We start from the raw sequence: 14116 nt of genomic DNA, 5'->3' as shown, positions 1-14116 counted from the left end.
TACAAAAAGAGTCACTAAAGCTCAAGGTGGCTTGGAGGGTTTGCATGTCTCCTGAGCCAGCCCTTCCCCTGCTGATCCCTGGAGGGGCCATCCTGGGCTTGGCGCTGGTGCCCAAGTGCCCCAGCACGAGGCTGATGGTGGGGCCACCTGTGGAAGCCCGAGAGGTCACACAGGGCAAGTACTGCACAGAGAAGGAAGCCACTTCCATCCGAGTATCAGTCCCCCATCCTGAAAAATAGACCTATTGTTGCTCCTCATTGGGGTCCCTCCTCATCATCGGGGTCCCTAATCAGGGCTCCTCGTCATCGGGGTCCCTCCTCATCGAGGTCCCCCGTCGGGGTCCTTCCTCCTCATTGGGGTCCCTCATTGGCTGTGTCTGCCCTTAGGACACTGGCCCTGGTTCCCTAGTATTCCTCAAATCCCCATTTTCTCCCACTTAGCTGGCTTCTCACCAGCTCCATCCAAAGCTCCAATGGGATTCAGAATCTCTCACTTTATTATACCAAGTAATTAACTTTTCTCTGTTGTTCCCTCCCATTAAGGTATTCCAGGGGGAAGTCTTATTTTTCTTAAACTAGATGTCCAACCAAATTGCTTTCCCCAACAAAGGCATTCTCTACCCAGGAGATGAATGCCCCGACACTTCTGAGGCACTAAAAGCTGCAGTAGGATTTTGCTCTACATGCAAATTATTTTCCCCGCTTACTTTTATGCTGATGATTCCCAACTATCTCAAGCCCTGGCCTTAAGACTCAGCCTTCTGCCTCCTGGACAACTTGGCACCAACACCCCACAGGCCACGTCCCTTCACTTAACATCCTCTTCCACTCAAGCCCTCCTGTGGGTGCTCTGTCTTGAAAGGCAACAAGGGGATCCCAGACTCTAGAAACCTGAGGGGCACGTGCCAGCACTCACAATTTCCCATCCGTTGCACTACCTCCCGTGCTGCCCGTGCCTGCCTGCCCTGTTACCCCCCGAGGACGTGCTGGAGACCGCCTTCCTCTCGCCTCTCCAGCGCATCCTCTGAGCTGGAGAACTGTGTTCCCCAACCACTGGTCAGGTCATGTTATTCCTCTAAATAAGCACCTTTCATGCAAAGCATTCTGGTTCCTCCGCACGGTGTCCAGGGCCCTCCCCATACCTGCCAAATGTGGGAATGTGCCTCCCACATCATCTCGTGTGTAGGAGTTTCTGCACGTGAGAACAAGAGTCGGCGCCGTGTGAAGTAGGGAACAACTTTGTCTTGCTCCTGCTTCTCGTGTTCATCACTAAGCCATGTATTCCTTGTTGACTTCTTAAGATTTATTTATTCCTTTTAGAGAGAGAGGAGAGCACAGAGGGAGAGGGAGAGAGAGTCCCAAGCAGACTCCGTGCTCAGCCTGACCAAGAGTCAGACCCTCCCCCTGCTGCCCCCCCCTCCCCCTGGGCGCCGCTCCTTGCTGACTTCTCACGGATATCTTCTCGTAGTTAAGGACGTTTTATTTGGACACTGCTCTGGCTGTGTGGCAAACTGAATATCCGGAGAAGTAGTCCTCCCTGCAAACCCCTGGACGCATACCCTGAATTGCCAGGCCAGGAACCAAGGCGTCCATGTGGGACAAAATGAAGAAAAAGCAGGAATGTAGAGGTTTATTTGGGGAGATGAAGCCTTGGGCTGCCCCTGTTGGGAGACGGGAGCCCTGAGGAGCTGGGTCAAGGAGGGGTGACTTCTGAGAGGGCTGAGTGACAAAGGACACAGGGCTGGCCACAGCGGTGAGACCGGTGCAGTCCCAGGGGACCCTGTGCTCAGGAGGACCAGGTCCCATGTGTCATTTCTTTTTTTCTTAAAATATTTTTTTCTTTATTTATTTATGATAGTCACACACACAGAGAGAGAGAGAGAGAGAGGCAGAGACATAGGCAGAGGGAGAAGCAGGCTCCATGCACCGGGAGCCCGATGTGGGATTCGATCCTGGGTCTCCAGGATCGCGCCCTGGGCCAAAGGCAGGCGCCAAACCGCTGCGCCACCCAGGGATCCCCCATGTGTCATTTCTGACACTAGTTTTACCTCTGAAGTTGCACTTTGTAAGTGAAGTCTGATGGGACAGTGGGGTCTGTGTGAGTGGAGGAGGCACGTGTGTGCCCTCCCACAGACAGCATTCATGATGCCCCACGGACAGAATGTCCCCAAGGACCGGGGCTGTGTGGGAGTTCAGTGAGGCTCAGGTGGGGACGGGGTAGGTGAGATACTTTCCTCTGTGCCCCCAGCGGCTGGCCTGACCTCGCCCTGGCTGAGGACCTGCACAAGCCCCTGCCAGCTGCGGCCTGCACCTGCCCGCCCAGGATCCACCCAGGACCCCGCAGGAGCCACAGTGGTCGGTGGCCTGCGAACAGGCCCAGCACCTGCACCTCAAGTAGATCCTTGTCCCAAAATGCTGCAGAGAACAACTGCTCCCAAGAATACTCTGGGAATGAAGAACTAGAGATACACAGGGAGGAAGGCTGGAGTCGTCCCTCACCGGGAACAGCAAACGGAGCCTCAATAGAGCTAAGCCTGCGCTTAGCAGAATGAAAGAACGATGCAGGTAAGAGGTAAATGACACAGAAGCAACAAGATTCAGAGTTGGTTTTCTGAAAATCTACACAAACTTGGCAAACCGTGAGCTAGATTCACCAAGAGAGGGAGAGGGGCCTCAAATAAACAAAACCACAAGTGCAAGAGCCCTCGTGGGATAAGGCGGCGCGGGAGGGCGCTGACAGCTCTGGGATCCCCCTGTCCGTCTGTCCGTTTTTTCTCTCCAAATCCGAGAAAAAAAAAGAAAACACTGTTCTCGGGAGCACGAGACCACGGGGCCCTGGTGCGTCCGCTGCCCCGGGTCGCAGGAGGCGGATTCCCGCCACCCTCGCCAGGCGGCCCGTCTGCTGCGGCGCCTCCCGCGGTGGGGGCTGCGTGCGTGATTCCAAGGCCGGTGGTGTGGGGTGTGGGGGCTGCGGGGCCCAGGCCGGGGCAGAGCCGCTGTGCGCAGGCGCGGAGAGTGCCTCCCTCTGCGGAGGGGGAGGGGGAGGAGGGAGGGGGAGCGGGAGGAGGAGCGGGAAGAGGAGCGGGAGCGAGAGGAGGAGCGAGAGGAGGAGCGGGAAGAGGAGCGGGAGGAGGAGCGTGAGCGGGAGGAGGAGCGTGAGCGAGAGGAGGAGCGTGAGCGGGAGGAGGAGCGAGAGGAGGAGCGGGAGGAGGAGCGTGAGCGGGAGGAGGAGCGGGAGGAGGAGCGGGAGTGAGAGGGGGAGCGGGAGGAGGAGCGGGAGGAGGAGCGGGAGGAGGAGCGGGAGGAGGAGCGGAAGATGAGCGGGAGGAGGAGCGGGAGGAGGAGCGTGAAGAGGAGCGGGAGGAGGAGCGTGAGCGGGAGGAGGAGCGAGAGGAGGAGCGGGAGGAGGAGCGGGAGCGGGAGGAGGAGCGGGAGGAGGAGCGGGAGGAGGAGCGGAAGATGAGCGGGAGGAGGAGCGGGAGCGGGAGGAGGAGCGGGAAGAGGAGCGGGAAGAGGAGCGGGAGGAGGAGCGGGAGGAGGAGCGGGAGTGAGAGGGGGAGCGGGAGGAGGAGCGGGAAGAGGAGCGGGAGGAGGAGCGTGAGCGGGAGGAGGAGCGGGAGCGAGAGGAGGAGCGTGAGCGGGAGGAGGAGCGAGAGGAGGAGCGGGAGGAGGAGCGTGAGCGGGAGGAGGAGCGGGAGGAGGAGCGGGAGTGAGAGGGGGAGCGGGAGGAGGAGCGGGAGGAGGAGCGGGAGGAGGAGCGGGAGGAGGAGCGGAAGATGAGCGGGAGGAGGAGCGGGAGGAGGAGCGTGAAGAGGAGCGGGAGGAGGAGCGTGAGCGGGAGGAGGAGCGAGAGGAGGAGCGGGAGGAGGAGCGGGAGCGGGAGGAGGAGCGGGAGGAGGAGCGGGAGGAGGAGCGGAAGATGAGCGGGAGGAGGAGCGGGAGCGGGAGGAGGAGCGGGAAGAGGAGCGGGAAGAGGAGCGGGAGGAGGAGCGGGAGGAGGAGCGGGAGTGAGAGGGGGAGCGGGAGGAGGAGCGGGAGGAGGAGCGGGAGGAGGAGCGGGAGGAGGAGCGGAAGATGAGCGGGAGGAGGAGCGGGAGCGGGAGGAGGAGCGGGAGGAGGAGCGGGAAGAGGAGCGGGAAGAGGAGCGGGAGGAGGAACGGGAGGAGGAGCGGGAGCGGGAGGAGGAGCGAGAGGAGGAGCGCGAGCGGGAGGAGGAGCGGGAGCCGTTGCGCTGCGGGGTCCTCAGCCTCCGCTCAGGCCCCCGGACCACACGCCTCGTGGAGGGTCGTGGACGGTCGTGCGCTCCGCCCAGAGCCGCACCCCAGGCACCTTGTTGGCGTCCAGCCCCGCGTGCGGCCGGGCCGGGGACGCAGGATGCACGGTCGGGGGCGCGGCCGGGGCGGGTGGGGCCCACGGAACGGGCGCTCCTGCGGGGTCCGGCCTCGAGTGCCGAGTGCCGGGGCGAGGCAGGCTGCTGGGCTCGCGGGGGCGCCGGGCCCTGAGCCCGCGGGGAGGCGGGGAGGCGGGGAGGCGGGGAGGCGGGGAGGCGGGGCGCCCCAGCCTCGCGAAGGAGCAGGGCCCCGCGCCGGGTCTTAGCCCCGGGCCCACGCCAGGCTCGGCGCCCACGGCGAAGCCGCGCCTTCGTGCTGTTTTAGGCCCCGAAGACTCCGGTGCCTGGTTTCAGCGGAGACAGGGCGGCCGCGGCGCTGCAGGAGGGGCTCGTGGGCGGCCCCCCGAGGCGGGAGGTGCCGAGCGGCCTCCGCGCACGGGGTCCCCGAGAATGTCCGTGTTCGTGCTCGGTGTCCCCGTGGCGGCCGAGGGCACAGACGCCGGGAGCCGGGCGCGCCTCTGCCGGCGCGGGGCGTCCACGGGTCGGAGGCTCACGCGGAGCGGCCGTGGCCTGGGGCCGCGACGCTGGGCCCGTCTCCGCGTCCGGGGCGTCCGCGGTGGGGTCGGGGCCAGGGTCCGTCCGGGCCGCCACGTCGGAGGCCCTGGGGCTGCGCGGTGCGGGGGCCCCGAGACCCGGCGCGCTCCCGGGGGGGACTGTGGGCCCTCTGCGTGCCCCGCAAGGAGCCCGCCCCTCCCGCGGCCCCGTGCCCGGTGCGGGGGGGGACCCTCCGCCCCGCGCCCCCCCGCCCCCGCCCCGCTCCTGGCCCCGCCGCTGGCCCCGCACACCCACCTGCCCCAGGCGCGCCGCCCTCCTCCGGGGTCAGGCTCCGCCGGCTCCGCGCTGGGCTCCCCCCCGGGACTGACGGGCTCGCGGCGCGGGTTCGACGCCCCCCGGTCCCCGACGGAGGCCGCCCGCGGGCCCTGGTGCGCAGGAGCCGCCGTCGCAGAGTCCGCGGGGGCCGGGCGGGGGCGTCCTCTGTCCGCGGAGCGCAGCCGAGCCCCGGAGCGCGCACCCGACCCGGCCCGACCCGACCCGACCCGACCCGCGCCCGCAGCACACCCGGACACCCGGACACCCGGCCCGGCCCGAGCTTGGTCGCGTCTCGGCGCCCCGGGTCGTGCTTCCAGCGAGTCGCTCGGGACCAACTCGGGCTCCGGGGAGCCGCGGCGGACGCGGGGGAGGGTCGCGGGGGGCGGGCGTTGCGTCTGCGGGACGCGTGGTGGCGCTGCTCGGCCGAGCAGGTGGCCGCGGGGCGGGGGCGGGGGCGGGGGCGGGGGCGGGTCAGGTGCCACCGCGGGGGGCTCGGGTGCCTGGGGGGGGGGCTCGGGTGCCACGGCGGGGAGCACGGGGGGGGGGTCAGGTGCCACGTGCGCTCCCGCCCGCAGTGCTCAGGGCGCAGAGGAGGAGCCGCAGCTGCGGGACCCCCGGGCGCTCCACCGGGCTCCGCGGGCTCACGGAGGACAGCGAGGACCGAGGCCGGCGGGCAGTGACCGCCCGGGAAGGGGCCCTCGGGAGGCCGGGGCCGCGGGTCTCGCCGTCGCTGTGCGGCAAGGCTCTGTGTGAAGAGCGCGATGGGCTTCCTCGGAGGGCTGCGGCTGCGGGTGCGGGTGCGGCTGCGGGTGCGGGTGCGGGTGCGGGTGCGGCTGCGGGTGCGGGTGTGGCTGCGGGTGCGGCTGCGGGTGCGGGTGCGGCTGCGGGTGCGGGTGCGGGTGCGGGTGCGGGTGCGGCTGCGGGTGCGGGTGCGGGTGCGGCTGCGGCTGCGGGTGCGGGTGCGGCTGCGGCTGCGGGTGCGGGTGCGGGTGCGGGTGCGGCTGCGGGTGCGGCTGCGGGTGCGGGTGTGGCTGCGGGTGCGGCTGCGGGTGCGGGTGCGGCTGCGGGTGCGGGTGCGGGTGCGGGTGCGGGTGCGGCTGCGGGTGCGGGTGCGGGTGCGGCTGCGGCTGCGGGTGCGGGTGCGGCTGCGGCTGCGGGTGCGGGTGCGGCTGCGGGTGCGGGTGCGGCTGCGGGTGCGGCTGCGGGTGCGGGTGCGGGTGCGGGTGTGGCTGCGGGTGCGGGTGCGGGTGCGGCTGCGGGTGCGGGTGCGGCTGCGGGTGCGGGTGTGGCTGCGGGTGCGGCTGCGGCTGCGGGTGCGGGTGCGGCTGCGGGTGCGGCTGCGGGTGCGGCTGCGGGTGCGGGTGTGGCTGCGGGTGCGGGTGCGGCTGCGGGTGCGGGTGTGGCTGCGGGTGCGGGTGCGGGTGCGGCTGCGGGTGCGGGTGCGGGTGCGGCTGCGGGTGCGGGTGTGGCTGCGGGTGCGGCTGCGGCTGCGGGTGCGGGTGCGGCTGCGGGTGCGGGTGCGGGTGCGGGTGCGGGGAAGCCGCCCTCTACTCAGCCTTTCGGGGCGCAGAGCCCGCCGCCCCCGGGAGTCCCGTGAACCCGCCCCGCGGCTGCCACCAAGGCTCCGGGCCGTGGGGCTCCCCCGCAGGCCTTGCAGAGGCAGGGCCGTGGGTGAGGCGGTGGCGACCGCAGATCCGGGGCCTCGGGTCCGACCTCGGCCTGTCCACGGAGGCCCCGACGCCCGCAGGACGCTCTTCCCGCCCGTCACCTACTTACTCTAAAACAAGAGAACTTAATGTTAAGCTCAAGCCAGTCGTGGCACTGGGGCCCCACCAGCGGTCAGAGCCCGCGCGGCCAGCAGGCACAGGCACAGACTTATCATAAATATTAGATGCCGCCCCTCGAGCAAGCTCATTCATTTTCAAAGTCCGTTGCAGTCGCTAATTGCTCACGTCTGCGCACACCCCTGAGCCAGATGGTGTTATTAACTCCGTTTCAGAGTGAGGGAGCAAACGCGCAGAAAACCTGATGGAGAAGGAGAAGCCGGGTGTCGGCTCGCCCTTTCCAGGCACCCGCTCCCCGGCAGGTGGGCCCCACGGGGCTGTCCCCCCTCCCAGGGTGCCCACAGCAGCTCTGAATCCACCGTGGGACACCCTGCAGGCGGTCACCCTGGCGGATAGCATCCAAGCCCACCTTGTAGCAGCCCCAGGAAGGAGGCAGTTTTGAGGAGCAGGGGGGCCCCGAGGGCGAGGTCACCCAGGCAGCAGGGCCAGCCTGTGGTCTGGGTCCACCAGACACTCAGAAACCCGAGCCTGTTGGCACCCGGGGCCGCTGGGCAGGAGAGCAGCCGTCTCCCGGCCGTCAGCCCACCTGTGTCCGTCCTTCGTGTTATTGACAGGACGTGTCCCATGGTGGCTCCCACCCCAAGTGCACCTGCTTCACTGACCCCGCCCGCCCTGCCCCCTTCGAAGTCACACTATTGCTTCAGACGCTCAAACAGCAGAGAGCAAGTCAGACACAGGAATGAGTGTCAGGGCTGGTGGCCCTAGAGGGTCCAGCTTCTTCCCTTTCCTAGTTGGTAAGTCAGGCATCTCCGGCTTGGGTGGAAGTCACGTGGTCCGTACGCTTAACTCCTCGGGGGGCAAGTGTTCAGTCCGCTGGGGGAGCTACCTGCTTCCATGGGGCAGGCCGAGGCATCCCAAGCCTTGAGACCAGCCCCCGGCCTCACACGGGGGAGGTGGCAGTGGAGGGCTGGGGACCGAGGGCAGGGCCGCCACACAGGGGCAAGGAGGGCAGCCCATGGTCCTGGGGCTGGTGGGAAGGCGGGCACAAGGAGGACCATGGGGACGGGAGCTGGCAGGCTGACCGCTGGACAAGCCCGACAGGGGGGTGGCCGGGAGATGCAGGGCTGAGGAGGGCGGTGTGGGGCGTCTTGGGGACTCCAGGAGGTGTTGGCGACACCAACACCCCAGAGCAAGGCGCTGGGGCTGAGCGAGAGGAGGGCACCATGCCCATTGCAGGCGGTGGGAAAGCCAGGAAGCCTTCGAGCAGTGGGCAGTACGTGAAGTAGTTAAATTCACAGTCTTCCCCAGGGAGCCGGGACGAGGGTGGGGGTTGGATGAGGGGGACAAATGGGGCCCCGCTCCTGAGTGGAGAAAGCGGTGTTTATGCATCTTGGGATGTGGGAGAAGCAGGTAGCACCAGCGCCCGTCCCCTCCCCGGGGGCCCCAGGGGACCCCACCTACAGACGAGAGAGACTCGGTCCTGCCATCACACCCCAGCCTGGGAAACAGGGCCGCCCCACACCCGGGCACCTGGTGATCAAGAGGATGCCCATTTGCCTCTGTTTGTGCAGGGCTCGGCCGCGGCGCCCCACGTCAGGGAGGTGTCATTGCTGCAGACACCTGTGCAGGCAGCCGCGAGGTGCGACATCCAGCCGGCAGACAAATGGTGGGGGTATGGCCTGGTGTGAAGCCGTCCCGTCCAGATGGTGGCTGAACCTCCAGCCCCATTGCCGCATCTCTCCCGCCCGGGCTGGGGGACACCCGTCTTGCCACCGGGGGGGCCCCCATGTGCCAGGTTCTGGCTGGCATGGGTCCCGACGGTGTTCCCGCCTTCCGCCCGTGCCTGATGAGCCGTCCCCTAGTGCCCGGCCTCTGAGGGCCCCACGCCAAAAGTTTCCCAGCACACCAGCGAGACAAAGGTGCAGGCATCCAGCCTGCGTTCCCAAGGGGACCTTTAGGTCCCCTGATTTCCTGGTTTTGCAGACGTTTCCCCAAGTCTCACCCCCAGCACTTCTTCCAGAATAGGTGTGGCCTTCGGGACCACGCAAAGCGGTGCATGGACACGAGGCCACCCAGCCCTCCTTCGGCGCCCCGTCACCGGGGTCCGTTAGGGATGCAGCAGATGGGACAGTTTTCATATCAGTTTTGCTTTGTGTTACCACGAACCAGCGGCGCCTCCTCGGATGGAATGCCAGGCCGCAGAGAGGACAGTCGTCCGCCCCGGGTGCTCGTGGAAGCGGTGGGAGGAACGGCTCAGGCCAGGCTGCTCCTGCCGCATCGGGTCACAGCAGCGGGCGTGGCGGCTGGAGGGAGAGCCCACGGGGCAGGAGCAGGGACAGGGACCGGGACAGCCAGAGTGGCTGGGGTGGCCCAGGGCCAGGCCGAGCACACGTCACTGTGGGTGGGGGCCAGGGCCTGCCCTGGGATGGAGGCGAGGGAGATGGACCCCGAGTCCCCGCAGTGCCGTGCTCGTGCCTGGTGACACCTGCCCTCTGGTGCATCCTCATCGCCTCCGGCCCTGGCGATCACCCCGCGGGGCAGGTGCCATCCCGCACAGCGGTCAGGACCTCGCCGAGTCACGGGGCTACCGGGTGGACCAAGGGGCCGAGCCCCGTTTGAGCGACAAAGTGGGCAGGCTGGGTGGTCAGCAGGGGCCCCTGAGCGGGGATGGAGAAGGCCAGCGTGAGGGGACGCGGGCGGCGCGGCCGGCTCTGCAGCCGCCAAGGGAGTAACACAGATTTCCAAAATCCCCCGGGTCTGATTGATGGCTCTCCTCTCCTTCCTGGCTGGCCCCTCGCCGCTTCCAGGAAAGGCCTGGCAGGCTGCAAACATCTGGGCTAAATCGGCCCTGCTGGGACAGCGGGACAGAGAGGGACGGCCGGGAAGAAGCTGCTCCGGCGGACATGTGCAGAGTCCCGGCCCTCCTGGGCCGCAGGGCTGACGTTTGTCCGACGCGAATTTCTGCGTCCCCAGGACTCGCTCATTTCCATTCCTTCCCAGTGAACCTTGTGGCTGTAATTCCTGTCGCGGCTCCAGGGTCATAACCAAAAACGCCTGACTTCACCTGCGACACGCTTCTGTTGGGCTGCTAATCTTTGTCTTTCCTTTTGGGCTCCAGGAGTTCTTTGCATATTAAGGATACAGGTTGTGACAGGAGATGAAGTAGGTGTTTTTCTCATTGTCGGTGTTGGCTTCCTCATATGCTGATGGCAGTTTTTCATGCAGAAGTTTTATTTTCATGTAGTTGGACTTATAAATTATTCTTTTACTGCATTTGGATTTTTAGTTTGAATTAACAAAGTCTTCCCTTGGTGACAAATTTATAAAGAAACCGGCCCATGATTTCCATCAGTGCTTTTCATGGTTGTATTTTTTTTTAATTTTTATTTATTCATGATAGGCACACAGTGAGAGAGAGAGAGGCAGAGACACAGGCAGAGGGAGAAGCAGGCTCCATGCACCGGGAGCCCGATGTGGGATTCGATCCCGGGTCTCCAGCATCGTGCCCTGGGCCAAAGGCAGGCGCCAAACCGCTGCGCCACCCAGGGATCCCTCATGGTTGTATTTTTAACAGTTAAGGATTTGACTCTTAGGGAATTTATTTTGATGTATAACATGAGATTTGAGTGTGGCTTTTGTTTTTTATTATTTATTTGCTGGGTAGCCACTCAGCCATCCTGATGCCGTTTACCCATCAAGTTTTCGCTACTAATCTGCGATGTCATCTGTATTGTATGCCAGTTTCTCACATATTTTCTGTGTTTACCTGTACTTTCTGCAGTTTTACGTTGTGGGTGCCTGTTCATGAGCCAGCACAGCAGAGTTTTAATTATTGAGACTATTATATGATTGAAGAGCAAATAGGGCTACTGATTTTTCTTAACTTTTCCTTTAAGGATTTTCTGCCTATTCTTGTTGGTTTCTTTTTCTATTTAAACTTTAGGATCAGACTGTCTACTCCTCTCCCCACAATAAAAAAAATGCAATGCAAAGATCCAGAAAAACCTTAAACTATCTTTATTTTTATTCATTTAGTGCATATTCAGTAATGCATTGATTTATAGAGTTAGGGAAGACAGAGGTTCTTCCCACTTGTTCAGACTTTCATATATGAATTTTTATATGAATGTTTTTAAACGTGTTTCTTACATAGATTTTTAACTTTTCTTAAGCTCATTCCTGATGCTGATCTTTGTTTTTTGGCTAATTAAATAGGGGTATTTTTTTTTCCTATTCTAGCTTATAAAGCTGTTCGTTTCTTTATGTTAATGTTATATTCTGATATCTTACTAAATTTTCTTACTATTTGGTTTTCACTTGATATTGTCTTTGGGTTGAGATAGATGTATTTTTTTAAAAGATTTTATTTATTTATTTATTCATGAGAGGCACAGAGAGGGGCAGAGACCCAGGCAGAGGGAGAAGCAGGCTCCATGCAGGGAGCCCGACGTGGGACTCGATCCCGGGTCTCCAGGATCACACCCCGGGCTGAAGATGGCGCTAAACCGCTGAGCCACCAGGGCTACCCGAGATAGATGAATCTTAACATGTTAAGAAAATATCGAATCCTATTTTATTAAAGTTTTTAATGCTTGATTTTATCAGATACTTTTTAAGCTTTGGTGAAGATGATCCCATTTTTTAAAATCCTCTGATCTATTACAAGATAAAACAAAGTACCCATAACCAGCTTTTGAAACCAAGTTTTTGAATTTTATTTTGACACATAATTATGTGTAGCTGCAGCCTGAAGCATGTGTCATTCAGAACCCAGTTTTCCATAAAGACATACTGCTGTCTTATGCAGTGAGAGTTCAACAGCAGCTTGAATTAATTTAACAAAATACGCTAGCAGAGGAAACTTAGAGCTAGTGCAATCATGCCATCATTTAAAAGCTTACATTTTGCTGAGTCTGAAACAGAATTTATGCATAAAATAAATACAGATATACTTGAATGAATAAAGCAATGTTCAGTGTGTCATCTTAAATTCTTCCCTGAATAAAGCAGGTGTGTATGGGTGGAAGGGCAGGGGTTGGTTTGTGGGCAGGTAGATGATAAAAAGATGAAGTCAGTAAATTTACACGGGCATGATGCACACTTTTCAAACCCTTTGTAAAAGTGAAATAAGAAGCAAGAAAGCAAGTGAGTAGGAAAGTTGAGTGTGCAGATGCTACTGTGAAGCCGGGCCTGCAGGAGCCCTGGTCTCCGTGGCAACCGCGCAGGGAGGGGCGGCGAGGAGATGCCCCAGCGCCCGCCCATTTCCATCTCTGAAACACCTTTGTGTCCTGAGCTCGTTTGTCAACCTCTCGATTCTGCAGAATCACATTACGGTTTTGTGGTGATTGCAAACCCAGAGTAGAAAAACATTTCTGCCTCCACGGGACAGAGCGGGCACTTGCCATTAAAAGGAAGCAATCTTCAGGCTTTAAAAAATATCTATGTATCCCCTGGGATTCAGCGGGGGCATGAGGAGACGGATCCCCGCGTCTGGACTCATAAATCTCTAGCATCGCATCCAGCATCCAGGGTTTGATGTTACTTGGGCCCTGGCGGTGTCTTTCAGTGGTCTACCACGTGGACATCTGGGTTATTTGTGTCCTTTGCGGTGAGGCTGGCAATAAATATATCACCTGGGCGTTGGGGCAGCTGAGAAAGACCCATGGAATTGAGAGCTAGTCACCTGAGGGCACATGTCCCTCCTCCCGGGCCGCCTTCCATGGAACACCTGCCCAGCGATCGCACCCCCGCCCCAGTGGGGACCCTGGGGACCTGGGGTTTGAGGGGGTGGCTGCGAACTGCGGTGGAGCTCTGCACCTGCTCAGCACGGCTCCCGGCTTGCCGCCGTACCCCAGCGGGGTTCACTCTTGTTCACACTCATCAACGATTCCTTACGATGGGATGGGTCTTGAGGCTTTGGTGCGGATGTGTCCCCCAAAGGGCAAACACCGCCACCAAGCCGGAGCTCGTCAGCCCGGCACCGGTGGGAGGGTGCTTCCGGGTCTCCATCTGCTACTCCTTGATGTCAGTCCTTCAGGTGCCGTGAGGCCGAGGCCTGTGTGCTGCGAGGGGAGAGGAGGCCGCGGTGGCTGCAGGACAGCGGATCCCGTTCAGAGGCTGCACGTCCAGATGAGCCGTGGGAAGTGAGGAGCCCAAGCCCGCTTCCAGCACGTTCCGGGGCAAGGGTGGTGGGGCATGGGAGCGAGGTGGCCCAGGGCAGAGCTTCGTGGGCGGTGTCCAGGAGCGTGTGATAAAGACGCAGCTGTAAGACCTGCGGGGCCTTTCTGCTCCTGGCCTGGTGGGCATCACCCAGGGCCCCGCGTCCTCCGCGGCCTCCCACTGCACCCGGAGGGCCCGCGGTGCACACGGGGACTCTGCAAACCCAGCGACCTCGTCTACGTGCCCTGTGGCTCGGATGTGGGCAGTGCATTTTGCTCCTTTATTTCCTGCACTCTGAAAGGATTTACTGTCTGTCCTACTGTCTGTAGGATTTACCGTCTGTATAATCAACCAAGCATCGGATAAGCGGAAACCCTCCAAGACGGTCCTGCAAGCATGCAGGTGGGGAACCCATGATCTCAGGCAAGACGTCGTCTTCGCTTGGGCCTGGGTTGCCTGGAGGACAATCCAGACGCACGCAGCCCAGTCGGGAGACCTGTGTGGATCGGATGCATCCCCGGCGAGGAGCAGCTCCTTGGCGTGGGCCAACGGATTATGTAAAGTGAGTGTTATTTATTTATCTTTCCCAGAAAACAGAAAACTCACTTACACACTTGCCATTCGACTTGGCAGAGGCTGAGATGAGGTGGTGACACTTCCATGTATACGGAAGGAGTTTGAAAACATTCACAGCAAATTGAAACTAATCTTGACAGATACGTGCCCAACAGAGGGCCGCAGCCAGGGATCCCTCGGGAGGTGCCAGGGGGCGTGCGCAGGGCGGCCTCGCGTGGGGCCCTTCCTCGGGGCGGCAACCCCGGGGCTCCCAGGCCGCAGACCAGCGCCCCCGGCAGGTGCACCTGCGGGAAGGGAAGCCGCTCCGAGCGCGGGGCCTGAGTGCGGGCCGTGGGGCCGCGGGCTCCTGGGGCCGTGGCCGCGCGCTCCGCCGGATGGTCCTGCGCCCCTGTCACCTG

The sequence above is a fragment of the Canis aureus genome, chromosome 7 (assembly GCF_053574225.1).
Source record: "Canis aureus isolate CA01 chromosome 7, VMU_Caureus_v.1.0, whole genome shotgun sequence".
NCBI lineage: Eukaryota > Metazoa > Chordata > Mammalia > Carnivora > Canidae > Canis > Canis aureus.
The sequence above is the reverse complement of the archived record's forward strand: the minus strand, read 5'-3'. Positions refer to the sequence as shown.